The sequence below is a fragment of the Balaenoptera physalus genome, assembly GCF_965194825.1.
Source record: "Balaenoptera physalus genome assembly, chromosome: 12".
Classification (NCBI taxonomy): Eukaryota; Metazoa; Chordata; class Mammalia; order Artiodactyla; family Balaenopteridae; genus Balaenoptera; species Balaenoptera physalus.
Genome location: NC_138897.1, coordinates 28,759,940 through 28,787,086, shown reverse-complemented (window position 1 = coordinate 28,787,086; position 27,147 = coordinate 28,759,940). Strand labels below are relative to the sequence as shown.

Here is a 27,147-nt window from a genome sequence, read left to right as displayed (position 1 = left end):
TACTTTCTTTTCTTACAGTATCTTTGTAGAGCTCTTCTGATAGTTTCTTTTCTATTCTGACTCATATTTGACTGAGTTGAGCTCTTTCTTAACCAGCTGTTTTGCACAGAGTTTATGGGGCAGGGACTAGGCTATGGTAGCATCCAGCAGAGAGCCTCTCTCATTTACAGGGATGCACTTTATGATACACAGGGTTGTGTGTATGCATATGTGTACATGTTGATGTAGCCTTTACTTCTTTCCAGAAGAAAGAAGAGATTGGCAGTTGCAAGACTGGTTATTATTGAACCTATCTTCTCCAGTACGCCTCCCACCCCAACAGACTACTTCCTACAGAGATGGCATACCTAGGTATTTTCATGTTTATACCACCTCCCCTTCTCCTCTGTGGAGCCAAACGGGGTCCAGAGATGCTCTCATAGACAACCTATTCACTGTAGACCAGTTGCTCCTCAAAAGACGATGTTGATTCTGCCCTCTTTGATGAAATTTGTGCTCTGCCAACCTCATTTAAAGTCTTTGGTATCAGAAGACATCTTTCAATATCCACCTGCCCCTGGTTGGAACTTTAATTTGGCAGCCCTTCCTCAGCAAAGGTGAAATTTGCATTTCTATTTTTCATTTTTCTTGTTTTGGAATGAATTCAGAAAGAAGTGGGCAGGGCTGACTTAATACTGCCATCTTAAAAGTAGAAATCCCTGTAAGGCTGTACACCCCTGTCTTGTTCCCCTTGATTCTACAGCACCTAATACTATATCTAGGAAAAAGAAGATGCTGAATAAAGCCTTGTTAAGTGAAATGAACAAATAAAAAGAATGAACATTCTCAAATGTAATTGTTGAGACATGATTTAAGGCCTCTCTTCAAAAGAACTTCAGCAACTAATTCTCCTAGTTCCTCCTTGAAATAGCATTAACACGGCATATTTCCCAGGGTGTTTCTCAGGGCTCAGAGATCTCCTGCCCACGTTTCTCCCATCTTTCATTACATCTTCTTAGAATCCTGCTCTTACTCACTACTAAGCCAAGTCCAAGTACCTAGCACAAATAAACAGTGAATTCTATAGGACACGTCACACAATGGGTTTTTTTTTCTTTCTAGTCTGGTATCAAGCTTCCACTTTTATGGATGCATTTGAATTTGTTTCTCCATGGCTTACTTCTGAAATTGGAAAAGCTCCATATCTTTTCTACTATAAATCATCAGAAAACTAAAAGAAGAATGATTCCATTTGGTAAGGAATGGAGATAATCATCACATTTCCCACAACAATGGGCTCCCAAGTCCTACAATGGTCTGGTCTCCATCCAGATGTAGCCAGGGAGGAAGGATGCTTTGAGAAATGGAATACCATGAGATATGGACACTCATTTCAGACCTTGTGAATTCCATGGGGGTCTTCAGCGTGGGTGAGATCTGAGAAAAGGCCAGACTGGCTCAGTAAGTAGAGCTACCCAAGTCCAGGTCTTTCTCTGGTTTTCCTTTCAAAAGAGAGGAGACTTTGACTATGAAAGAATCTACTTCATAAGTCCCCTTTGAACAAGAAGTCTGTTTCAGAGTATTCTTATGTCTTCCCATTTGGAATATAATAGGCAGTTGAGAAATATATGTGTTAATTTCTTTTTTAAATTTTTATTTTATATTGGAGTATAGTTGATTAACAATATTGTGTTAGTTTCAGGTGTACCGCAAAGTGATTCAGTTATACATATACATGTATCTATCGTTTTTCAAATTATTTTCCCATTTAGGTCATTACAGAGTATTGAGCAGAGTTCCCTGTGCTATACAGTAGGTCCATTTTGGTTATCTATTTTAAAGATAGCAGTGTGTACATGTCAATCCCAAGCTCCCAATCTAATTTCTGATTTTCCTTGGGTCTACAGGTAAAACCCAAAATTGTCTTACTTGCTCAAAACATGTCAGGTTTAATCCCTGACAAGATGCCTCATTCCTTTTGGAGATCTTCACTGGATGTTTCCCTTTCTTTTCCTTTGTCTTGAGTCATTCAAACTCCTCCAACATGCTCATGCTCTGTACCCTTTCCATTGCTGAGCTGACTGCAACTGTCAGCAGACATAGAGTCAACAGACATGCTAACTGCCCATGGGGTGTCCATGCCAGCCTGCAGGACAAAGAGGAGTAGGCAGCAAGAGAGAGAGGGCCTGAAAGAGGCACATCCACAGTCCATATTAGTATTCCTAATGAAAGCACAATGACCAGCCATCTCTACCCACAGCCAACTGTATCAATGTTCTTTTTTTGAGTTGTCCATTGACATTACCCCTACAACCCACATCACCAAAGCAGAATTCCTTCTTATCTGCATGAAAACCTATGTCCACCCCCACCCTACCCCTAGGGTAAGGTTTTCATTGCAGGCACCAAGCATCCTTGTTTGTCTGGAACAGTCCCAGTTTATGTCTGGTGTCCTGTCCAAATAAGCATTTGTCTCAGATAAAAGTGATTTCTGTGTGATAAATTGTATGTTCTCCTTAGTTTAATTTCATGCTTAATTATCAAAAGGCAGTGTGAGTCAGAATGCCTCTAGTTATAAGGAAAGTTATTCTCTTCTTCCCACCTTTGTAGAACGAGGCAGGCAGGGACCTGAAGTCCAGGCACACAAACAACCTGGGGCAGATAATTGGGGAAAAGTTGACACTAGCAGGGTTGCCATACAGGCTCAGAGAAATTCTGTGTGAGGTTGAGGGAAGAACCTAGCCCAGAGGTAGGAGGGAGAGACAGGACTCCAGGTTCAAGGGAGATGCTTTGGTATAATGCAATACCCAAGTCAGAAAGAAGGGCATTTATGAAGGACAGGCATTTTGCACAGTGCTCTCTCCTCCCCCTTTGTGCTTGCACATTTCAGCCCATAATGCACCAGTGGTTTCCCTCTGTTATTTCATTTATGGCAATAACTTTAGGTCTTGCATCGGGTCGTAATGGTGATCTATGCATGTCATCTACAGTAGGCATGGATAATGAATCCTATTTTATTTCTTAATTAAGAATTTGAAAGTACCGCAAATTACTGCAATTAACATGGATTTTCTTCCTCATTTATTTACTTATTTAGATGGCTGAAATTGCACGCTTATCTTAAACCAACCGCAGGGTTCAGAGCCTGTTAAAATATATAGCATTCATTAAAATATTTATTCTTTCCCAACAGTGAAGTTGCAATTTGGAAATGGCAGTGGTATCTGTGTATGCAAAATGCTTCAAAAAAAAATATGTCTTTTGAATTCAGTCCATCCAGCGTGGTAACTTAAAAAGTTGAGTTTACTGACAATCCTTTGTGTGACTGAAATAAACTAAGATTTTCAAAATAGCCCATTGTTACGTTGACTTCAACAAGTATTGTTTTCCTTCTCAAAGTTCCTGAGGAAGATAAGCATTATCACATTTTCAGAAGTTCAGTGCTCACTGAAAAATAAGAATAACTATTTGAGGGTGGTTGAATTCATCTGACTGATTTCAAAACAACAGTACTTTGAAAAAACAGTTTAGCATCAAATTATCTAGTAGTTTTGAATATTCAAAGTTAGTCTTCATTCTCAGGTTTTTTATTTTGATTTTGGTTTTGTTTCCAACTGGTTTGCATGGAGACACAGCTCAGGACAGAGTGGTTGAAATTAACCAAAAATATGCTTCAGAAACGTAAACCCTTTGGTGTGGGCCAGCAGCCACTCCAAACTACAGCCAGCAGGGGTGTAAATGGGTGCAATCCTACCAGCAAGCAATTGAGAATAGCATCTTAAAAGACTTAAAGGATGCAAATCCTTTGAAATTCAGCTATTCCGCTTCAAGGAACTTATCCTCAGGAAAGAATGAAGGGTGTGTACCAAGATTTAGCTACAATGACATTCATTGCAGCCACGTTTATAATAGCAAAATAAATAAAATAAAATAACCAAATGTGCAGCAATAAAAGATTGAGTAAACCTTACACTGGAATACTAAACAACTACTAAAAAATATGTGTTTTGCATTAGTTATCTATGGCTGCATTACCCCAGCACTTAGCAACTTTAAACAGCAGACATATTATCTCAGAGCTTCTGTGGGTCAGGAGTCTGTGAGCACAGATGAACTGGGTCCTCTGGCTCAGGGTCTCTCCTAAGACTGCAGTCAAGGTGTTTTAGTCACTTTAAGGCTTGACTTGGAGAGGGTCCACTTGGAGGCTCACTCCAGAGGGTGTTGGCAGGAACCAGTTCCTCTGGGACTGTTGGTTGAAGGTCTCCCTCAGCTCCTTGACTCAGTTCCACTGCCCTCCTTTCTGTAGGGTGGTTCACAATATCACAGGTGGTTTCCCCACCGTAAACAAGCCAGAGAGCAGGAGAGGGTGAGCAGGACAGCAGCCAGAAGTCTTTTTGTTACCTTGTCTCAGAACTGACATCCCATCACTCATGCCATATTCTACCAGTTAGAAGTAAGTCAGAAGTCCAGCCCCCACTCCAGGGGAGTGGATCACACAACGGTGAGGACGCAGGGGGCAGGGATCATTGGGAACCATCTTAGGAGCTGTCTGCCATACAGCTGAAGTTTATTTTTTGGCAAAAGATGTTCGTCATATCTTATTCAATGAATAAAAAGCAGGTCACAAAACAGTATGTACAGTAAACCAGTTTTGTAAACTAAAGTAATAGAGAAATATATATCCATATATATAAATATTCATGAAGCAACCTATAAGGGTTCCATGGGTTAATAGTGGTTACATCTGGATAGTGGGATCACAGAAGAGTTTTATATCTTTTTTTCTAATGTGTATTTTCTACCTTTTCTAAAATGAACATGTATTGCTTACAATTTTAAAAAGAGTAAATGTTATTAAATTTAAAAACAAAGCAATTTGAATTCTCTAGACTTCTTGTTTCTGACCTCCACTGTCTATCTTTATAGGACTGTTTCTTGCTTACTGCTTGAAGTCAACTAATTAGAAGTTCACAAGACTCTCTACAGAACCCATTGATCTGACTGTGACCAAGGAAATTGTGAGTATGTTCTAGAACTTGTTGCTGTCTCTGTGTCTTCTAAAACAGCTGTTACTACCTATAATGCTACCATGGAAAACTAAAATTATTTTTTCCCCTCTGAGGTCACTAGGGCCAATGGGAACTGTGATTGACCCGAGAGAGCCGGGTCCTGTGAAGATCTTCTTCCCCTTGAGCCTGTGTCTTAACAGCTCAATTCTGGTTGCTTCCAGATACGAGCTAGTATGATCACGTGGCAGCCATCTTCTCTGCAAAATTCCAAAGAGATATGTTCTATTTACATGTCAAAAATAGATGAACAGATCTGACACTGCTTAACATATTTGCAAGTTTGAAAAGGGGGAGGGGCTGGGTGAGTGAGAAGATAAAGTCATTAATAATCCCCACACTTCATTAGTTTTCCTGTCTCACGCCACCAGGAGGGCCTGAGTTGGGATGCCACTGGTTCAGGGTTGGAATGATGTCTCCAGCAATGTAAATGTTATCTTAAGGTCACTTACTGATGAAAACTACTGTTTTGCCAAACATAGATTTATTGGTTGCTTGACAAGCAGACCAGCTGCTCTACAACTATATAGAGCACAAAGAAAGCTGCTTAGGATGGGTGATGTGGTGTCCACAGGGAAGGAAGTCAATGGTTTCCAAGATGGCAGGGGATTGGGACCAGGTCTGAGGTACGGGTGGATCCCTTTTCACTGGAATCTATAGTACAATAGCTAGTATAACAGATAACACTCAAATCTTGGTGCTTTAACACAATAGATTCATTGTTCCCTAATATAAGGCCCAAATGAGAGTTTGTCAAAGCAGTGATTCAGAAACCGAGGTGCCTCCTATCTTAGGCTTCACCATCTTCTAGGGTCTTCTTTGAAGTTTATGCTGGATCTTCTGCATCTACCTGGTTGACAGGAAAGAAGAAAGTGAGAATGGCACACCCACTTCCTACCCACCTTGGCCTACAATTGACACACATCACATCCCATTGGTGAGAACTAGTCACATGGGCCTCACCTTGATGAAAGAGGCCTTGGGTTAATTCCTGGCTGGCAGTCACTTCCCCAAAATTCCACTCTGTGGTGGGAGAACACACAGCATGGGCTCTGTCAGGAAAAATCGTAGTGCTAGAAAGTTCTTGCTGAGGATATTCTTAGTGGGCATTCATACATCAATCATAGAGCAGGGATTAGTTGATGTATCAATGACTTTTTGAATAGTGGATCATTCTGCCTTACGTGAAGCAACTTCTAATGCCAACCATACTTCCTTCTCATGATTAAGGCAACAAGCCACTGTAGCAAGGCTCTAAAGAGTCAAGGTCGTTCTATACTGGAAGTGCTAGGTGTGCCTGCCAACACTAGAAGGCTGCAGAAGCCACTGAGGGCTCAAGATAACAGTTTTAAAACCACAGTTCTGTCTCTCTTAGTTTCTTGCCTTAAATTTTTGTTGTGTAATGTGAAAATAACATGGTCTAGCTCTTAGGATCTTTGTAAAGCCCCAAGGAATTAATTCAAGAAAGGACACAGTACACATTTTCTCAACACCAGCAACTTCTCCAACAAGTATCCCCACACGATGAATAATCTCAGAAGTGCCTTCCCAGCACTACCACCATTGCTGATTCTTGTGATATCGTTGTTAGTATTAGGCTTCACTTACAATGATAGCACCATCAATAAAGTCATAACATTTCTCTCCCATGACAACCTTATAGAGTTACAGGAAAGGAGACTTACCATTACCACTCATGTCACCGGGGAGAGAACTGAGCCTCATGGAGCCTAAGTGATAATCACCAAGATCACATTATAGCCCAGTCAGAGACACCAGTTGGCTCTCAAACCTGGATTTTTAGATCAAAATTATACTACTACACCAAATGTAACATGAGATCTTGTTGGAATGAATGGAATCATTGAGGAGACCTAGTCTCACCCCTCGTTGTTCAGATGAGTTGGGGATGCCTTTGAGGGTTTTTCCTTTTTGTACCACTGGCCTCAGGTTGTCTTGTCTCCTTCAAGGTTAGTCAGTCTAATTGCACCTGGGTTGGGGGATGGGGGTAGGAACAAGTAGCAATGGTGTTGGTGATGTCGTTTTACAGAGGCCATGATGTGCAAGGCTCCTGGCAGTTGCTCCAAGCAACATGAGTGGGGCCAGGAAGGAGGCAGAAGGTGTGCTTTTCCTCCACTCTGATACAGGTGGACACATCATCGGCCAGCATCATCAACCCCAGTGAGACGGGTAACAGCCTGGAATCCACTTCTAGGTTTCTTAGGATTTTCTTTCTCATCCATTCAACTCTTTGGCCTTTCCCCAGCTAACTTTAATGACTAATTTTTAGTGACTTTATTCTTTCTATTGAGAGTAAAGAAAGAACTGTTTCTGGTGGCCTTAGGTTTGCAATATAAGGTCCTTGGAGACAGGGTTTGACCTTGCTTTGGGTGACCCAACTGCCAGGAAGAGTGAGCTATAGTAGACTTGGATCTTTGTGTAGAGAGCATCCCCAGGCCCAGGCCAGCTGTGACTCTGACAACAGGAGGGTCATTTAGAGTCTGTAAGGCAGGGCTCCCTCATCTGTCCAATCAGGTGGATGATGCCCACCCTCTCCACCTCCCCCGCTTTCTTAGGGAAGTACTGAGAACTTGCGGCTCAAACAACTAAATAGACAGAAAGTGCTTTGAAAAACAACATGCTAGATAAATGCGGCAAAGAGTCATCATTATCACCATGCTATTGCCATTATTATTTTGAAGTCAGCTCAGTTTTTCTTAACACAGAGCACTTAATGAACTGGCAACTATTGGTTTCCCACAAGGAGGGTGAAGGGGCCAAGTGAGTTTCTATTTTTATCCCATTTTAGAGTCCAGTTTTTTTTCCTTCATAACAACTATGTCTAGTGGGTTTATAAGTATTTTAATTACAGACACATTTTATTATACTTACTCCTAACAAAAATCAGGCTAAGGACATTTTTTTAAATTCTAAAAATGGTGGATTTCCCTAAAGGCTGAGTTAACTTTCACCAACAGCTAGAACGCTGCTACCTCAGATTGCACCTGTAAGCTTGATACCTACCTTTAATGAACAATTTTCAGCATAAACGAAAAAATTTTAATTATACATGCAGGTCCACTAGTGAGAGAAAAATGACAAAATCCATTGGTCATCAGGGTTTGGTTCATAAATTGTTCACCAACTGAGATGCCTTTTTCCTATGGTTATGAAGAGTTATGGGAAGAAGAAATTTAGAAATCAGTGTAAAGACAGACCAGAAGAGCCAGACAGACAGAGAAAGAATGTCTCACTCCTGACCTGGGTACATGGCTGCTCCATTGCTTCCTGTGGCATCTCAGATAGGCTTGCCTCGGCGTAATGATCAAAAAGACAAGCGAACAATGCCTCATTGTAGGGAAAAGATAAATGTTGCAAAGTAGGGAATCTAGCCTTTAGGGCCATAAAATGTCAAGTTAGAAGGGGTTTCACAAGCATATGGCCCAAATTAAGCATTTTACAGAGAGAACTAAGGCTCACACAGGTGAAGCACACAACAAGGCCACACAAGTGCACAAGTATTTACTAACATGACCCCTAAGGATATAATAGTTTCCTGTTGTTGTAACACATTACACAAATTTAGTGGCTTAAAGCAACACAAATCTATTGTCTTACAGTTTTGTAGGTCAGGGGTCTTACACGGGTCTCACTGGGTTAAAACAAAGTGTCAGTGGTGCTGTGTTCTTTTCTGGAGACTCTCGGGAGGATCCATTTCCTTGCCCTTTCCAGCTTCTAGAAGCTTTCTGCTTTCCTTAGCTTGTGGCCTCATCCTCCACCTTCAAAGCCAACAGTGTTCCATCTCTCTGATTTTTTTCCTGTCGTCACATCTTGACCACAGTCAGGAAAGGTTCTCTGCTTTTAAGGTGATAAGACTGGGTCCAGTTGAATAATCCAGGATAATCTCCCTATCTCAAGGTCAGTAACCTTACTCACATCTGCAAAGTCTCTTTTACCATAGAAGGTAACACATTCACAGGTTCTTGGAGATTAGGGTGGGCATCTCTGGGTGGGGATGGGCATTATGTTTCCTACCACAGGGAGGATGAATTTACAGAGAAAGGAGGTGGTGAGTCAATGGAGAGTTTGGGTTGTTGAGCAAGAAAATAACTGTGGGCACCCGCTTCAGTGTCTCCAGAGAATTTGACTTGAGATGGAGACTTGTGCATAAGAAGTAAGAGAGTTCAAAGGATCAGCCCCTGCAGGGGAAGGGAAGGAGGCAGAAATAAGCAGAGGGAGGGGCTGCAGGCTTGTCACAAAGCCTCAGCTGACCTCATGGGGATCCCTAAAATGAAAGGGTCTTTCAGAGTTGTCATAAGGGGCTGTACCTTTAAACTCTTTTCCCTCTGATTGCTGTGACTACATCAAGCAGTCATGGAATGTGAGCTGCCCCAAGGAGGGGTTATGACCTTGGGCAGGTCAGCTCTTTTCTGATGGGGAAACTCCCAGTAGCTGGCAGAATTTGTCCTTTATTCATGAAGCAGAGTCTAAATATACAATCACAGCTTCTACTAGAACACCTATTCCTAAGTTTTATGTCCACATTTGAAAAAAAATAATAAAGTCAGCTGTGGTCTGTTTGAGAGATTTCACAAAGTGGTCCTAGACTCAGAACTTACAAATCAGAAAGAAAACAGTCACGTGCTTCATCTACAGTTTAAAGCTAAACAAGACGGGGTATGGAAGGAGAGCCTAAATCTTGACTTTGCATCAACATGGGAGCCAGAGCAGGCAGGTGTCACATGCGGATAGAAGAATGAGATTCAGTCACGCATGGTATGGACCCCAGAGGAAAGGCAGGCAGATCATGAGTTCTGGAGACTAGGATCCAAACCCAGGTCAAAAATCCAGGACTCTGCCCAAACCACAGCAGAAAGGTGGACACTGTCAGATGCTAAGGCAAGTGTAGTAAAACTGATATAGGCTTAGAAGGATTCCAGCAACTTCTGGCAGAGACTGTTAGTGAAAACAGTAGAGTCCAGCATTAACCATGAAAGTGGCTAGAGAATGGGTAAGAAATTCTGTTTCAAAAGAACTGAGGAAAAGGCAAGAACCCAATTACCAAGGAAAAGGGCATGCTGTATTTAGATTAAGCAGGCGGGTTACAGTTTCATGTCATCTAACCCATGAATGTCATTTGGCCCAAGCTCAAGTCTGATTTTGGCACAGGAGCAAAAGATGTTCCAGTCGTCTGAGTAGCAAGGGTTAGAGAGATGCTGGGGCACTACCATATGCTCACTCCAAGGGAAGTCCTTTCACAGAACATCAGGGCTGAGCTTTATGTTCATTTTACCAAATGGTATCTGTGAGAAGGGCACAAAGACTAGTGTGTTCCCACCCTTGAACCCTGGAGGCTCTCACTTTCTCAAGTCAGTACTGAGCCCAGCACGTGCCTCAGAGCAGCTCTGCCTTGTTGTGCAGACGGACATCATGCACTCCCAACCACTTCCACTTCTCCACACATCCAAGCTGCAAAGTCTAAAGGGAATGGTATTTAAGAAAGAGACATCCTGCATCTTCTAGAAGACTGTGTAGGCACTGTATTGGGGCGACCATACTTACAGAAAAAATGGGTTTGAATCTCCTACATGCCTTGATCCAAGTGGTGGGAGCAAAGCACTTCAACACTTTAAACATCACTGCCTTTCTGTAAGTCCTTTTTTACAGGTAAGTATCAGCAACAACACTAATAATAACTCCTTCTGATTATTATAAGGCTTCACATTTTACCAAGTACTTTCATCTGCATTATTTCTTTTGAATTTCACAAAACTAGCTCAGGGAGGGAATTATTATGCCTTTTGTAGAGATGAATAAATTGAGATCAAAGAGTTTGAGTGTCTTATCTTAAGTCACAAAGTTAGAGTCTAAAATTGGACCCAGGCTTTATGAATCCAAGTTGCTTCTGATCCATTTTCATAATAAGTCTACCCCAATAGAAGACCTCTGTGTTTCACAACCATGGAAGTTTGGGAGAAAGAAGAGTCAGGAAGGGTAGAGAAAGCAGAAAGCTGATGGTAAAACATTCTGACTTTTGTTTCAGGTCAGTCCTGAGATTATTGTTTGAAACTCTTTTTTTACTTTACCTCAGTGTTTTTCTCTCTTCAAAGCATTCTCACACCCTTATCTCATTTGATCAGCTCAGGACTTCAGTGAGGTAGGCGGAACAGATCTGACAGACTGAGAAACTAAAACCCAGAGAGGTTAGATGACTCACCCAAGAACAGATGGCTATCTGGTGACAGGATTGGAGCTGGTATCCAGATCTTTGGAATGGAGATGAGTGGAAGAAATGTACCTGCTGAAAGAGGTGGGAAGGAAGCATTCCATTAAAAGGTCAATCAAAATCATACGCATCTCACAATGTATTAAGCCAAACCATCATGCTGTACACCTTAAACTTACAGTGATGTATGACAGTTATATCTCAATAAAACTAGGGGAAAAATTTAAATCATATGAAAGTAAAAAAGGCCAAGAATAGCTGAAAGAATTTTGAGAAAGAATACAAAGAAAAGGGACTTATGTCGCAGACATCAAAACACACAATACAACAGTGATGGAAATGTAGAGATACAGAGGCTAATGGAATAAACTAGAAAGTGCAGAAAGAGACCCATGCATTTTTGGAGACAGGGGTGATTACAAATGAGTAGGCAAAGAATGGACTGTTCGATATACAGTGTCACAACAAATGGCTCACCATGTTGGAAAACTAACATTGGAGCTCTATTACATATGCAAAATAACACAAAATATTGCAAGTAAACTCCAGATGGATTTAAATCTAAAAGTTAAAAAAAAAATTTAACTATTAGAAGAAAATTCAGGAAGATATTTTTATATCAAATCAGGAAAGGATTTCTTAATATTCAAATAAAGCACAAAAGAGACAGGTAAATAAATTGGATTACATTAAAATTTAAGAATTCTATATGATCAAAGACACCATGAACAAAGCCTAAAGACAAGTGAGAGCCTTGGAGGAGGAATTTGCAATGCATTTGACCAACAAAGGATTAATATTTAAAATATGTAAGGAAAACACTACAATAAGTAAAAGACAAGCAGCCCAATAGAAAGACAGACAAAATATAAAAATTGTTCACAGAAATGTAAATCAAAATGGCCTAAAAATATATTAAAACACGCTTTACCTAATTAATAATCAGGGAAATGCCAATTAAAGCAGAGAAATACCATTTCACACTTATCCAATTGTCCAAAATTAAACAGTTCAACAGTGCCAAGTTTTCACAAGAAATGAGCACAGTCATTTTGGAGGGAGTGCAAATTGTTTAAACCCCTTTAGAGAGAGATTTGGAAATACCTTGCTAAAATGAAGATATGTGTCTCTATGACAACTAGTTTTACATCTAGATATATGTACCCTAGAAAAACTTTCTCCTATGTATAATATGACATGTAAAAGAATGTTTATTATTGCATTGTTGCGATATTGAAAATTTAAAAACAATCTAAATGCTCACCAATAGGGCAATGGAAAATCAGTGGACATTTCATAGCTGTGAACCTTCCAAGTTGAGTGAAAAGAATCAGATCTTATTACTATATCATTTATATACATGTTTAAAACATACAAAGCAATGTTGTCTGTTACTTACGGATTTAAACATACGTGGGGTAAAAGCATAAAAACAGAAAGAACCATACAAGCTCAGGAGGCTGGTTTCTTGGAAGAAGGGGGAAGAAAATAGTCTCAAGGACAGTACAAAGAGGGTTCAACTCAATCTATAATGTTTTATTTCTTTAATAAAAAAAAATAACTAAACCTAATTCCGCCAAGATGTTAACATTATAACATTCTGTGCTGTGGGTATTGAGTGTTTGATGTAGTAAACAATTCAAGAAAGACAAAGTTATTCTGCAGCAGCCTCTCTTTCCTCCAGTGGAAATGAAAAGGCAGTGGGGAGCGTGAGTCTGCAGGAAACAGAGCTGACAGCTTTGAAAATTATTTTGGCTTTGGGTTTCTGCTCATGCACACACACCAAGACAGTTCCACACACAACAGCAGTAGGGTCATACAGGAAGCACTGCCAAGCAAGATAGTCAAGACACACAGGGGCCCCCACCAGCCCAGCTCTGCCAGGGCATCAAGAACAGCATTCTGTGGCTAGGAATCAGGCCCAGGAATGATAATGGCTTAAATACAATAGGAGAGTATTTCTCCCAACTTAAAAGAATTCAGAGGTAGGCAGTCCAGAGCTAATATGATGGCTGCACAATATCTCCAGGACGCAGGTTCTTTCAATCTTTCTGCCCTGCTACCCCTAGTTATATGAGTTCCAACTCCAAGGCCACTTCATGACCTGAGACGAACCTGCAGCGAAAAGCCATCGAGGTGGGAAGCAGGAAGAAGTGGGGAATGGGAAGGCCAAAATGGTTCCTACCGGCTTTCTGTATGTCTCTAAAAATTCTTTCTTAAAAATCCTTAACTTTCATGGACATTGTATTGGCCATCCCTGACCCCAAGGGAGGCTAGGAAATGTTTCCTTTAATCCAATCAGCAATGTGCCCAGCTAAAAAGTTTGTTAAGGAAGTATTGCTCAGGAAGAAAGGGGGATGACTACTTAGTTAACAGCTAGCAGCGGCTGCCACAGCCAGTAGTGACTCATCGTATGCCCATGGACAAGAGCTTGCCTACTCTGGACATTGCTTTCCTGTCCATGCAAGAAAGACTAAATGATGGTTTCCTTAATGGAGCCAATCATCCTTGCCATTCATCACTTCACACTTTAGCCAAACTTCTACTTGGGTCAATTATACTTGAAGCCCTTGTTTCCCATTTACTCATTTACCTTTCACCCCACCTGCCACCCTGGAATAGGTTTGAATTGAGCTGTTAACCTTTTTCTACCCCCCCTAGTTTTGGCTCTGCATTTATCCTTCACACTTCCCACTCTTTAGGAATTGCAACTTCTCTTCCATGTCCATCAACTGCTAGAAATACCCAGATTTTAACTTTCCAACTCACCTCTTCCAAGCAGCCCTCCCTGGCTTAGTTAGGCATCCTCCCTGAGACCATTTTATCCCACTGTCCATTGTCAATGGTATATCTTTCACTCAGAGAATCAAATACGTTTATTAAGGATGAACCTTAGACCATCTGGCCCACTGATGCACAACTTTTTTTTTCAGAGCCCTTCAAGTGAAAACTTATGAGATAAGTTTATTATCCAAGATAATGGATAAAATGAATAAAGTGATAGGGTAAGGTGGAGGAGCCCCAAGTCTTTTCAGAACACACTCTGAAAAGAAAACATCTTGCCCTCTTTTTATGAGTGAAGACATTGTTGCTATAGACAGAATTGAATTGTCCCTGGTCATACAGCTCTTAACAAGAAAAATAACAACAGCAGAATGAGCTAACATTCACCCTCTGTGTCAGACACTTTTTTGAGTACTTAAGTAGATTAATTAAACCTTGTGATAAACTAAAGTTACTCAGCTAGTCAAGGACAGAGCCAAGATTTGAACCAGGCATTCTAACCCCAGAGACTGTGCTTGGAACCACTATTTTATAGGCACCACAGAGCTCAAATAAGAATTCTAGTCTTCTGACTCCTAGGCCAAAATTCTCTTACTTGAGTTGCTTTCTACTAATTTCTTAGTTATAGATTCTCCTTAACTTCACTTTCCTCTGTGCCTCATTTCTATTTTTTTCCTACACATATGAGGCATTTGATGAAGGTTTTTGATAAAATAACTGAGCTCAGTGAACAGAACCCAGCTACCCCTTCCTTGAATGATGCTTTGATGTTGACTTGGCCCAATAAGGCCACTGGATAAGAACTAATGGAAACATCATGCCACATCCTTGATCATCTGAACGGAAAGCCATGCTCCCACCAAATTATGTCTGCAGAGAGGAAAGGCGAGGAGCTCAGACGAATGTTCTGTGCACTCTCATCTTTTAAGTCAAGTCCTGACAGGGCAGAAAGGGGCGTACCTTGTCGGTGTCCTACACTTCTTTCCCTAGACTGGTGCTATCAGAAGGGCCATCCAGGGACCAGACAGAAGAGAGCTGGGTGACTACTTGTAAAGCCAAAGTCCACTCTTCTATTGAGCAATTGAACTCTCCAGGAGAAATCATGCACTCCCAAGTTGTACAGGTGCCACTGTACATTCATGCTCCCACCCTCAGCTCTGTTTGCTGTCCTTCCTCATGTCCACAGTCCCCATCCTTAACCCTGCCAAAAACACACACACTGCTCCTTGTTCCTCCTTCGGTTACCAGCATCATCTACCCACTTGACCAGGCCAAAACCCGGGGTCATCTCAGACTCATCTCTCTCCCCACCCACCATCAGTGACACAGTCACTAAGCCTTATTGTTCCTATTCCTTTCACATCTCTCCCATCTGTCCACTGCCCTCCTGTAGTCTTAGATTTAATTTGTTTCCAAGCTAATGCTCTCCCATCCATTCTTGGCATAACAGAGCCAAAGCTTTCTAAAACAGAATCGGATCATGTCACACACACACACACACACACACACACACACACACACAAACACACACCCTTTCTTAATGCTTCTCTGTAGACTTTGGGATAAAGTCAAAACTTCTAAAACAGAAAGTCAGGTCCTTCAATATCTGGCCACCACTTTCTTCCCAACTTCATCTTTTATCCCTTGGATCCCTTTGAGGTATCATGCTGAAATCATGGGTTTTCCAAAATGCATTGTGAGCTCCCTGAGTTGTGGACCTTTGCATGGGCTGCTTCCTCTGTCTGATACCCTCCTTGTCCCCACTGATTGATTAATATTTGTCAAATGCATGAATGACTTTGGGGATAGGGGAGCAGGAAGAAATGAAGGATGGACAGAGGAGGGATAAAAGTGGCAAAAAGAGGACCCAGGCATGTGGAAGGAGGAAGAAATTTTGGCCAAAGTAAGAAAATTTTTTTTAATTTCAAAGGCAGAGGTCTAAGAGCATTATTTCTAAGATCCTGGTAGCATATTTCTATTTTAAACCAACTGGAGGGAACAAATTTCATTTGACTGATACCCAGTAACCACTATAGAACTCAAAATGCCACCCAGCCACCTGGTGACCTACAGAAACAGGTGAGGAGTTGAAGACTTGAAGACAGGTCAGAGGAACAGTGACTAAAGCCAAGGCCCAGTCTCAGCCCCAACCCTGGGATTCCATCAATGTGCATTTCTGCTGGGATAGAGACCACCTTGCTATCTTACTGAAGTGAGTCATTTCTACTTCTTCTCTTGTCCTCTCCATGACACACTAGGAAAGGCACACTCATTAATAACTTGGCTCCAGCTCTTGAGGGATTCCGATCATTTAGGTATGATGATTCATAAGAGAGGTCAACCAAATTGAGAACTAAACTTGTAGAATAATTAGTATCTGCCATGTGGCAGCCCAGAGCCCAGAGAGGAGCATGGAAGGGACATGCAATGCCTATGACTTGAGACCAAGTGCCACTCTCCCAGAATCTGGGGAAGCTTCAGATCACAAGTCTGACCACCTTGCTGATATATTGAAGGCCACCCAAAGGCACTTTATCAACTGATATGAGCAAAGACCAGCTGAGGCTCCATGTGGCAACACTAGTTTCCTGAGGAGCAGTGTTTCATGCATTACATGGTGATCTATCTCCAAACCAGACAGTCAAAGCAGGAAGATGAATGAGCGAGACCATTCCCATCCCCAAGGACAACCTGATCCCTGATAGTAGCAGCAGATGTGAGCAAACCCAGTTCTTCATATGTATCATTTATTCCATGCTCACAACACTCTATGAGAGGAGAAGTATTAACCCTTTTTATACAAAAAGGTTGGAAACTCAGAAAAGTTAAACATTCTGCAGGTCACCAAGTTAGTGGCAGAGTCAGACATAAACCACTCTGAATATCAGCACAGTTCACGTCCTCTTCCACACTTCCCTTCCTTCCAAACATCCAAAGAATGTCAGCATTGTAAGGGGCTTCAGGGGCTGGAGGTAGGAGGAAGGGGCACAGTGGTTGGTGACAGAGGCGGAATGTGAGCCTGGATTTCTTGGCTCACAGTTCAGCTCTTTTCTCACATATACTCAACAATTAATTTAACAAATGCGTATTGAGCCCTTACCACAGGCCAGGCACAGTGTGAGGCCAGTGAGGATACAGCAGGTTGAAAACAGAAAGCGTCTCAGTTCCCACGGAGCCCACATTCCACCGAAAAGACAAACATATACATAAATTATCCATCAGATGAGGGCAATTATGTCCTATGCAGAATGATAATGTAGAGTGAGTAGGGCAGAGAGCAATGGGTGAGAGAAAGGGACATTATCTTTTTTTTTTAACATCTTTATTGGAGTATGATTGCTTTACAATGTTGTGTTAGTTTCTGCTGTATAACAAAGTGAATCAGCTATACGTATACATATATGCCCATATCCCCTTCCTCTTGCGTTTCCCTTACACCCTCCCTATCCCTCCCCTCGGGGTGGTCACAAAGCACGGAGCTGCCCTCCCTGTGCTATATGGCTGCTACCCACTAGGTATCTTTTTTTTTTTTTTTTTAAGCTATCTATTTTACATTTGGTAGTTTACATATGTCCATGCTACTCTCTCACTTTGTCCCAGCTTACCCTTCCCCCTCCCGATGTCCTCAACTCAATTCTCTACTTCTGAATCTTTATTCCTGTCCTGTCCCTAGGTGCTTCAGAACCTTTTTTTTTTAGATTCCATATATATGTGTCAGCATACAGTATTTGTTTTTCTCTTTCTGACTTACTTCACTCTGTATGACAGACTCTAGGTCCATCCACCTTACTACAAATAACTCAATTTCGTTTCATTTTATGGCTGAGTAATATTCCATTATATACATGTGCCATATCTTCTTTATCCATGCATCTGTTGATGGACACTTAGGTTGCTTCCAGGTACTGGCTATTGTAAATAGTGGTGCAATGAACATTGTGGTATATGACTCTTTGAATTATGGTTTTCTCAGGGTATATGCCCAGTAGTGGGATTGTTGGGTCGTATGGTAGTTCTATTTTTAGTTTTTTAAGGAACCTCCATAGTGTTCTCCATAGTGGCTATATCAGTTTTCATTCCCACCAACAGTGCAAGAGGGTTCCCTTTTCTCCACACTCTCTCCAGCATTTGTTGTTTGTAGATTTTCTGATGATGCCCATTCTAACTGATGTGGGGTGATAGCTCATTGCAGTTTTGATTTGTATTTCTCTAATGATTAGTGATGTTGAGCATCCATTCATGAGTTTATTGGCAATCTGTATATCTTTTATAGAGAAATGTCTATTTAGGTCTTTTGCCCATTCTTGGAATGGGTTGTTTGCTTTTTGATATTGAGCTGCTTGTATATTTTGGAGATTAATCCTTTGTCAATTGCTTCATTTGCAAATATTTTCTCCCATTCTGAGGGTTGTCTTTTCATCTTGTTTATGGTTTAATTGCTGTGCAAAAGCTTTTAAGTTTCATTAGGTCCAATTTGTTTATTTTTGTTTTTATTTCCATTTCACTAGGAGGTGGGTCAAAAAGGATCTTGCTGTGATTTATATCATAGAGTGTTCTGTCTATGTTTTCCTCTTAGAGTTTTATAGTGTCTGGCCTTACTTTTAGGTCTTTCAACCATTTTGAGTTTATTTTTGTGTATGGTGTTAGGGAGTGTTCTAATTTCATTCTTTTACATGTAGCTCATGTAGTCCAGTTTTCCCAGCACCATTTATTGAAGAGGCTGTCTTTTCTCCATTGTATATTCTTGCCTTCTTTATCAAAGATAAGGTGACCATATGTGCGTGGGTTCACCTCTGGGATTTCTATCCTGTTCCGTTGATCTATATTTTTGTTTTTGTGCCAATACCACACCGTTTTGACTACTGTAGCCTTGTAGTAGAGTCTGAAGTCTGGGAGCCTGATTCCTCCAGCTCCGTTTTTCTTTCTCAAGATTGCTTTGGCTATTTGGGGTCTTTTATGCTTCCATAAAAATTGTGAAATTTTTTGTTCCAGTTCTGTGAAAAATGCCATTTGTAGTTTAATAAGTATTGCATTGAATCTGTAGATTGCTTTGGGTAGTGTAGTCATTTTCATAATATTGACTCTTCCAATCCAAGAACATGGTATATCTCTCCATCTGTTTGTATCATCTTTAATTTCTTTCATTAGTGTCTTATAGTTTTCTGCATACAGGTCTTTTGTCTCCTTAGGTAGGTTTATTCCTAGGTATTTTATTCTTTATGTTGCAATGGTAAATGAGAGTGTTTCCTTAATTTCTCTTTCAGATTTTTCATCATTAGTGTTTAGGAATGCAAGAGATTTCTGTGCATTAATTTTGTACCCTGCTACTTTACCAAATTCATTGGTTAGCTCTCGTAGTTTTCTGGTAGCATCTTTAGGATTCTCTATGTATAGTATCATGTCATCTTCAAACAGTGACAGCTTTACTTCTTCTTTTCTGATTTGTATTCCTTTTATTTCTTTTCCTTCTCAGATTGCTGTGGCTAAAACTGCCAAAACTATGTTGAATAACAGTGGTGAGAGTGGGCAACCTTGTCTTGTTCCTGATCTTAGTGGAAATGGTTTCAGTTTTTCACCATTGAGAACAATGTTGGCTGTAGGTTTGTCATATATGGCCTTTATTAGGTTGAGGTAAATTCCCTCTATGCCTACTTTCTGGAGGGTTTTTATCATAAATGGGTGTTGAATTTTGTAAAAAGCTTTTTCTGCATCTGTTGAGATTATCATATAGTTTTTATCCTTCAGTTTTTTAATATGGTGTATCACATTGATTAATTTGCATATGTTGAAGAATCCTTGCATTCCTGGGATAATCCCCACTTGATCATGGTGTATGATCCTTTTAATATGCTGCTGGATTCTGTTTGCCAGTATTTTGTTGAGGATTTTTGCATCTATGTTCATCAGTGATACTGGCTGGTAGTTTTCTTTTTTGTGACATCTTTGTCTGGTTTTGGTATCAGGGTGATGGTGGCCTCATAGAATGCATTTGGGAGTGTTCCTTCCTCCCTCTGCTATATTTTGGAAGAGTTTGAGAAGGATAGGTGTTAGCTCTTCTCTAAATGTTTGATAGAATTCGCCTGTGAAGTCATCTGGTCCTGAGCTTTTGTTTGTTGGAAGATTTTTAATCACAGTTTCATTTCAGTGCTTGTGATTGGTCTGTTTATATTTTCTATTTCTTCCTGGTTCAGTCTCAGAAGATTGTGCTTTTCTAAGAATTTGTCCATTTCTTCCAGGTTGTCTATTTTATTGGCATATAGTTGCTTGTAGTAATCTCTCATGATCCTTTGTATTTCTGCAGTGTCAGTTGTTACTTCTCCTTTTTCATTTCTAATTCTATTGACTTGAGTTTTTTCCCTTTTTTTCTTGATGAGTCTGGATAATGGTTTATCAATTTTGTTTATCTTCTCAAAGAACCAGCTTTTAGTTTTATTGATCTTTGCTATTGTTTCCTTCATTTCTTTTTCATTTATTTCTGATCTGATTTTTATGATTTCTTTCCTTCTGCTAACTTTGGCTTTTTTTTCTTCTTTCTCTAGTTTAAGTGTAAGGTTAGGTTGTTCATGTGAGATTTTTCTTGTTTCTTGAGGTACAATTGTATTGCTATAAACTTCCATCTTAGAACTGTTTTTGCTGCATCCCATAGGTTTTGGGTTGTCGTTTTTTCATTGTCATTTGTTTCTAGGTATTTTTTTATTTCCTCTTTGATTTCTTCAGTGATCTCTTGGTTATTTAGTAGTGTATTGTTTACCCACCGTGTGTTTGTATTTTTTCCAGTTTTTTTTTTCCTGTAATTGATATCTAGTCTCATAGAGTTGTGGTTGGAAAAGACACCTGATATGATTTCAATTTTCTTAAATTTACCAAGGCTTGATTTGTGACCCAAGGTATGATCTATCCTAGAGAATGTTCCATGAGCACTTGAGAAGAATGTGTATTCTGTTGTTTTTGGATGGAATGTCCTATAAATATAAATTAAGTCCATCTTGTTTAATGTGCCATTTAAAGCTTGTGTGTCCTTATTTATTTTCATTTTGGATGATCTGTCCATTGGAGAAAGTGAGGCATTAAAGTTCCCTACTATTATTGTGTTACTGTTGATTTCACCTTTTATGGCTGTTAGCATTTGCCTCATGTATTGAAGTGCTCCTCTGTTGCGTGCATAAATATTTACAATTATTATATCTTCTTCTTGGATTGATCCCTTGATCATTATGTAGTGTTCTTCTTTGTCTCGTATAATAGTCTTTATTTTAAAGTCTATTTTGTCTGATATGAGAATTGCTACTCCAGCTTTCTTTTGATTTCCATTTGCATGGAATATTTTTTTCCATCCCCTCACTTTCAGTTTGTATGTGTCCCTAGGTCTGAAGTGGGTCCCTTGTAAACAGCATATATATGGGTCTTGTTTTTGTATTCATTCAGCCAGTCTGTGTCTTTTGGTTGGAGCATTTAATCCATTTACATTTAAGGTAATTATCGATATGTATGTTCCTATTACTATTTTCTTAATTGATTTGGGTTTGTTATTGTAGGTCTTTTCCTTCTCTTGTGTTTCCTGCCTAGAGAAGTTCCTTTAGCATTTGTTGTAAAGCTGGTTTGGTAGTGCTGAATTGTCTTTGATTTTGCTTGTCTGTAAAGGTTTTAATTTCTCCTTCAAATCTGAATGAGATCCTTGTTGGGTAGAGTAATCTTGGTTGTAAGTTTTTCCCTTTCATCACTTTAAATATGTCCTGTCACTCCCTTCTGGCTTGCAGAGTTTCTACTGAAAGATCAGCTGTTAACCTTATGGGGATTCCCTTGTATGTTACTATTTACTTTTCCCTTGCTGCTTTTAATATTTTTTCTTTGTATTTAATTTTTGCTAGTTTGATTAATATGTGTCTTGGCATGTTTCTCCTTGGATATATCCTGTATGGGACTCTCTGAGCTTCCTGGACTTGATTATTTCCTTTCTGATATTAGGGAAGTTTTTAGCTATAATCTCTTCAAATATTTTCTCCATCCCTTTCTTTTTCTCTTCTCCTTCTGGGACCCCTATAATTCAAAGGTTGGTGCATTTAATATTGTCCCAGAGGTCTCTGAGACTGTCCTCAATTCTTTTCATTCTTTTTTCTTTATTCTTCTCTGTGGTAGTTATTTCCACTATTTTATCTTTCAGGTCACTTATCTGTTCTTCTGCCTCATTTATTCTGTTACTGATTTTTTCTAAAGAATTTTTAATTTCATTTATTGTGTTGTTTGTTATTGTTTGTTTGCTTGTTTGTTCCTCTAGGTCCTTGTTAAACGTTTCTTGTATTTTCTGCATTCTATTTCCAAGATTTTGGATCATCTTTACTATCATTACTCTGAATTCTTTTTCATGTAGACTGCCTATTTTCTCTTCATTTGTTTGGTCTGCTGGGGTTTTACTTTGCTCCTTCATCTGCTGCGAATTTCTCTGTCTTCTCATTTTGCTTAAGTTACTGTGTTTGGGGTCTCCTTTTCACAGTCTGCTGGTTTGTAGCTCCTGTTGTTTTTGGTGTCTGCCCCCAGTGGCTAAGGTTGGTTCAGTGGGTTGTGTAGGCTTCCTGGTGGAGGGGACTAGTGCCTGTGTTCTGGTGGATGAGGCTGGATCTTGTCTTTCTGGTGGGCAGGACCGCGTCTGGTGGTGTGTTTGGGGGTGTCTGTGAACTTATTATTATTTTAGGCAGCCTCTGTGCTAATGGGTGGGGTTGTGTTCCTGTCTTGCTAGTTGTTTGGCATAGGGTGTCCAGTACTGGAGCTTGCTGGTCATTGAGTGGAGCTGGGTCTTAGCGTTGAGACAGAGATCTCTGGGAGAGCTCTTGCCAACTGATATTGCGTGGGGCCAGGAGGTCTCTGGTGGTCCAATGTCCTGAACTCAGCTCTCACACCTCAAAGGCTCAGGCCTGACACCTGGCTGGAGCACCAAGACCCCACCAGCCACATGGCTCAGAAGAAAGGGAGAAAAAAAGGAAAGAAAAAGTAAAATAAAATAAATTAAAATAAAATAAATAAAGTTATTAAAATTAAATATAAAAAATCTTATTAAAATAAAAAAGTATTAAAAAAAAGAGAAGAGAGCAACCAAACCAATAAACAAATCCACCAATGATAAGAAGTGCTAAAAAGTATACTAAGATAAACATAAAAATCAGAAACTACTTAGTCTCATACAGCAAACACCAAGTCTACTGTTGCTCTCAAAGTCCACTGCCTCAATTTTGGGATGATTCATTGTCTATTCAGCTATTCCACAGATGTAGGGTACATCAAGTTGATTGTGGGGATTTAATCTGCTGCTCCTGAGGCTTCTGGGAGAGATTTCCCTTTCTCTTCTTTGTTCGCACAGCTCCTGGGGTTCAGCTTTGGATTTGGACCCACCTCTGAATGTAGGTCACCCTCTGGCATCTGTTCTTCACCTAGACAGGAGGGGGTTAAAGGAGCGGCTGATGAGGGGGCTCTGGCTCACTCAGGGTGGGGGGATGGAGGGGTACAGAATGCAGGGTGAGCCTGCCATGGCAGAGGCCAGTGTGACGTTGCGACAGCCTGAAGCGTGCCGTGTGTTCTCCCTGGGAAGTTGTCCCTGGATCACGGGACTCTGGCAGTGGCGGGCTGCACAGGCTCCTGAGAGAGGAGGTGTGGAGAGTGACCTGTGCTCGCACACAGGCTTCTTGGTGGCTGCAGCAGCAGCCTTAGCGTTTCATGCCCATCTCTGGTGTCCACTCTGAGAGCCGTGGCTCACGCCCATCTCTGGAGCTTGTTTAGGTGGTGCTCTGAATCCCCTCTCCTCGCGCCCCTTGAAACAATGGTCTCTTGTCTCTTAGGCAGGTCCAGACTTTTTCCTGGACTCCCTCCCGGCTAGCTGTGGTGCACTAGCCCCCTTCAGGCTGTGTTCACACTGCCAACCCCAATCCTTTCCCTGGGATCTGACCTCCGAAGCTCGAGCCTCAGCTCCCAGCCCCCACCTGCCCCGGCGGGTGAGCAGACAAGCCTCTCAGGCTGGTGAGTGCTGATCGGCTCCGATCCTCTTTGCAGGAATCTCTCCGCTTTGCCATCCGCACCCCTGTTGCTGCGCTCTCCTCCGTGGCTCCCAAGCTCCCCACCACCACCCACTGCCCATCTCCGCAGCGAAGGGGCTTCCTAGTGTGTGGAAACTTTTCCACCTTCACAGCTCCCTCCCAGAGGTGCAGGTCCCGTCCCTATTCTTTTGTCTCTGGTTTTTCTTTTTACTTTTGCCCAACCCATAGAAGCAATCTGGAAGTCCATGCCTATCTAATGCCCAGAAAGAAAGCTTTATACAGAAATTGCCAAATATAATCTATTTTGTAACGATAAAGTGATACATCTGTAGTTCAAGTTTTCTAAAAGGTTTAGCAATCATACAAATCAACAGCAAAGAAAACCATTGCCCAAGTACATTTCTGTATTTTACTACTGAAGTCACCCCCAAGAGAATTCTGTGAAGTTGGGGGCTCAAGGAGAGGCCTCAAGGAACAGCAGGAGGAGCCCCTGGACAGGGTCAGTGCCTGAAGCTGGGAAATGGAGAGACTCAGAACAGGCTGGGAAAGGCAGTGAGAAGCTGCCAGATGCCCAGAGCCAAGAGGCTTGTGCCTGGAGGTGACAGGAAGCAGCCCGGCTGAATGGCATAGCTCACTGCTTGCTGAAAGTGCCATAAGTGGTGCTGCAGATGAAATTGGCAAGAAACTCACAAGACTCTTAACACTTGCACTGTATCTTCACCTCTCCCTCCCATCACCACTCCTGCTGTAGGAGAGTCTCAAATCTATTCTGAAGTTAACACTCCATCTCAGCTCAGGATTCACCCCCTCCTTCCTAGGCTCTTTCTTTCTCAGCTGATCTCTTCGACAAACACATCATCTCCCATTTTTAAGGAGGAAAAAAAAAAAGAGAGAACTTTCCTTGGTCCTGCTTCCCTGCAAATTAGCGTTCCCTGGCTCCACTTTCCTTAATCCAGATTTTAAAGAAGTGCGTCCATGCTCACTGTATTTCCTTCCTCTTCTCCATTTTCTTCTTTAATGCCTGCCCATCGGCTTTCTGGTCCCACAGTTCCACAGAAACTTCTCTAACCGCCAGATGCTTTGCCAACTTGTGCAAGCCTTTGGTGTCAGCAGCATTTGTCACTGTTTAGCCATTGCCTGGACCCCACATGTTAGAATATTTGCCTCCTTTGGCCTACGTGACTTTGTTCCTTGGCCCCCTCTGAAGCCTTCTAACCTCCTTCCCAGTCCCAAGTGTCCCCACCACAACCTCAGTCATCCATTGGTGGAGATGAGACGAGAATCATTTAACTCACTGGGTGTTATGGGGTCACACACTCTTTAGAGAATCTGATGGAAGTTTTAAAGTTTCTCCCCAAAATATGGTTTATATATACATACTCATGCATATGCATATACTTATACCTATATAAATATTATCTCAGGGGAGGCTCACGGACTCCTTAAATTAAGAGCCTCTGTCCCAGAGAATATACTTTTATAGAAATGTAATTATGATATCATGTGGCTTTTCCATGTTGCTTTTAAACCACATGTTTCTAGTAAGCTCTTGGATTCAGTGGTGCTATAATGGTACAAAACCCGTTATCATAAGGCAGGGGCCCAGGGTTCTCATTCCCATTTTCATACCTTAAGAGCTTGAGCAAGTCACTTCTCTAAACCAAAATTACCTCCTCTGCAAAAATGGGTGTTATTTCTACTCTGCCACAAAGGGTTGTTGTAAAGATCAAATGAGATCAGGAATCTGACAACATTTGGCAAACTTCAAAACATAAAACTGATTGCCATTAAAATCATTAATATTCTTAAGGTTTACCAGCTGGATATCGACATGGGTTTTAATCTTATCTTGAGCTCCATGTTATGATTTGACCTGCATCCATTTCCCAGTTTGTAAACTAGAGATGATAATAGCTATTCTAGCTACCTTGTAGAGCTAGTATGAGTATCAAATGAAATATGAATGTGGAGGGACTTTACAACTCAGCAAGACTGAGGCGCCTGTAGTTTCTTATCCTCTTTTTTGTCCCTCTCCATGTGCATTAATTGAGCTCCAAGAGCCCAACAGAATGAGGCTGTGTTCACAAGAGTCCCACCGTGCCCAATGATGGAGTGTTCCTATGAAATAACTCCGGAATCAAATTAGACTCCAGTGAGTTAATCATGGATAATGTAATTATAAGAAGCAGCAAATACATTGATAATAATTAGCTACTTATTATTTTTAAAAAAGGGGCACGGAGAGAAAGAATATAGCATGTGAAACAGATTATCCTTTGTAGAAATAATCACTCCTCCTGGCCACTTGGCCTATATTTGAACCCACCCCAAGGAACACTAGTGTCTCATTGGTATGCTGGGTTACTATAAAATACATTCTTACCTGAAATCCTAGGTTCACCCTGATTTATGAGTATTTGTAACCTCTGGTAGGTGTGCACAGGTTTGCAACTCCCCAAGAAAGAGCACGGTGGCTGGAATCATTGTGACTTCCTTGTTCACAACCCTTTCTTCCGTGCTCTGCTGTGCCAGCTGAGGTTCAGAGTGGTAAGGCTCAGGGACAGAGGCAGAAAAACTAGCAAGTTTAAGTGGGTCTATCTCTGCCTTTTCACCAGGTTCTATCCAGTTTCAGAAAGAGATGGGATTTTCATGGCACTGTGGGAGGAGTGGGATCAGCTATTATCTGGTGAGGACAAGTCAGGTCACTGTGAGGGTTGAATGACACAAGTAGCATTTCTCAATGGTCGTCTGGACGTGGCAGGTATGAAACTGGCCCTTCATTGCAGTGGTGAGGAGAGACGAATGGCTTGGGCTCCATATATAGGGAGTGGAGAATAAAGAAATGGGAGGGAAGATAATATTTATTGAGCCAAGGTCATTATTTCATTCAATCTACTCAACAATACCCTGTGGTATGGGGTTTATTGTCCCATTTTACCAGCAAAGAACCTGAGGGTCATAAAGGCTAAAACTCACCCAGGATTACACATAGAGTAAGGAACAGAGGGACTCCAAATGCCAGGCCATTTCTACTCTAGCAAACGGGCTCACCAGAGGTGTCAGAGGCCAT

At 41.1% G+C, this 27,147-nt stretch overlaps 1 protein-coding gene and 1 long non-coding RNA gene across 6 annotated transcripts in view; one reads left to right on the top strand and one right to left on the bottom strand.

Moving 5' to 3' along the window:
• The window catches only part of SLC14A2 (solute carrier family 14 member 2), a 450,031-nt gene that overhangs the window by 249,089 nt on the left and 173,795 nt on the right, over positions 1-27,147 (top strand). For 3 of the 4 annotated variants that reach the window (XM_082416695.1, XM_082416693.1, XM_082416696.1), the window contains exon 3: positions 4,906-4,997. The gene's annotated coding sequence lies outside the window, so the exon portion shown is untranslated. Of the gene's footprint in view, positions 1-245; positions 352-4,905; positions 4,998-27,147 lie in introns of all 4 variants that reach the window. The other variant, XM_082416694.1, reaches the window with a different exon arrangement.
• Positions 5,006-27,147, bottom strand: part of LOC309639479 — a 37,806-nt gene continuing 15,664 nt past the window's right edge. For both annotated transcript variants that reach the window (XR_014251675.1, XR_014251676.1), the window contains 2 exons: positions 6,009-11,346; positions 5,006-5,895 (listed from right to left, as the gene is read on the bottom strand). This is a non-coding gene — a long non-coding RNA (uncharacterized lncRNA). The remainder of the gene's footprint in view (positions 5,896-6,008; positions 11,347-27,147) is intronic.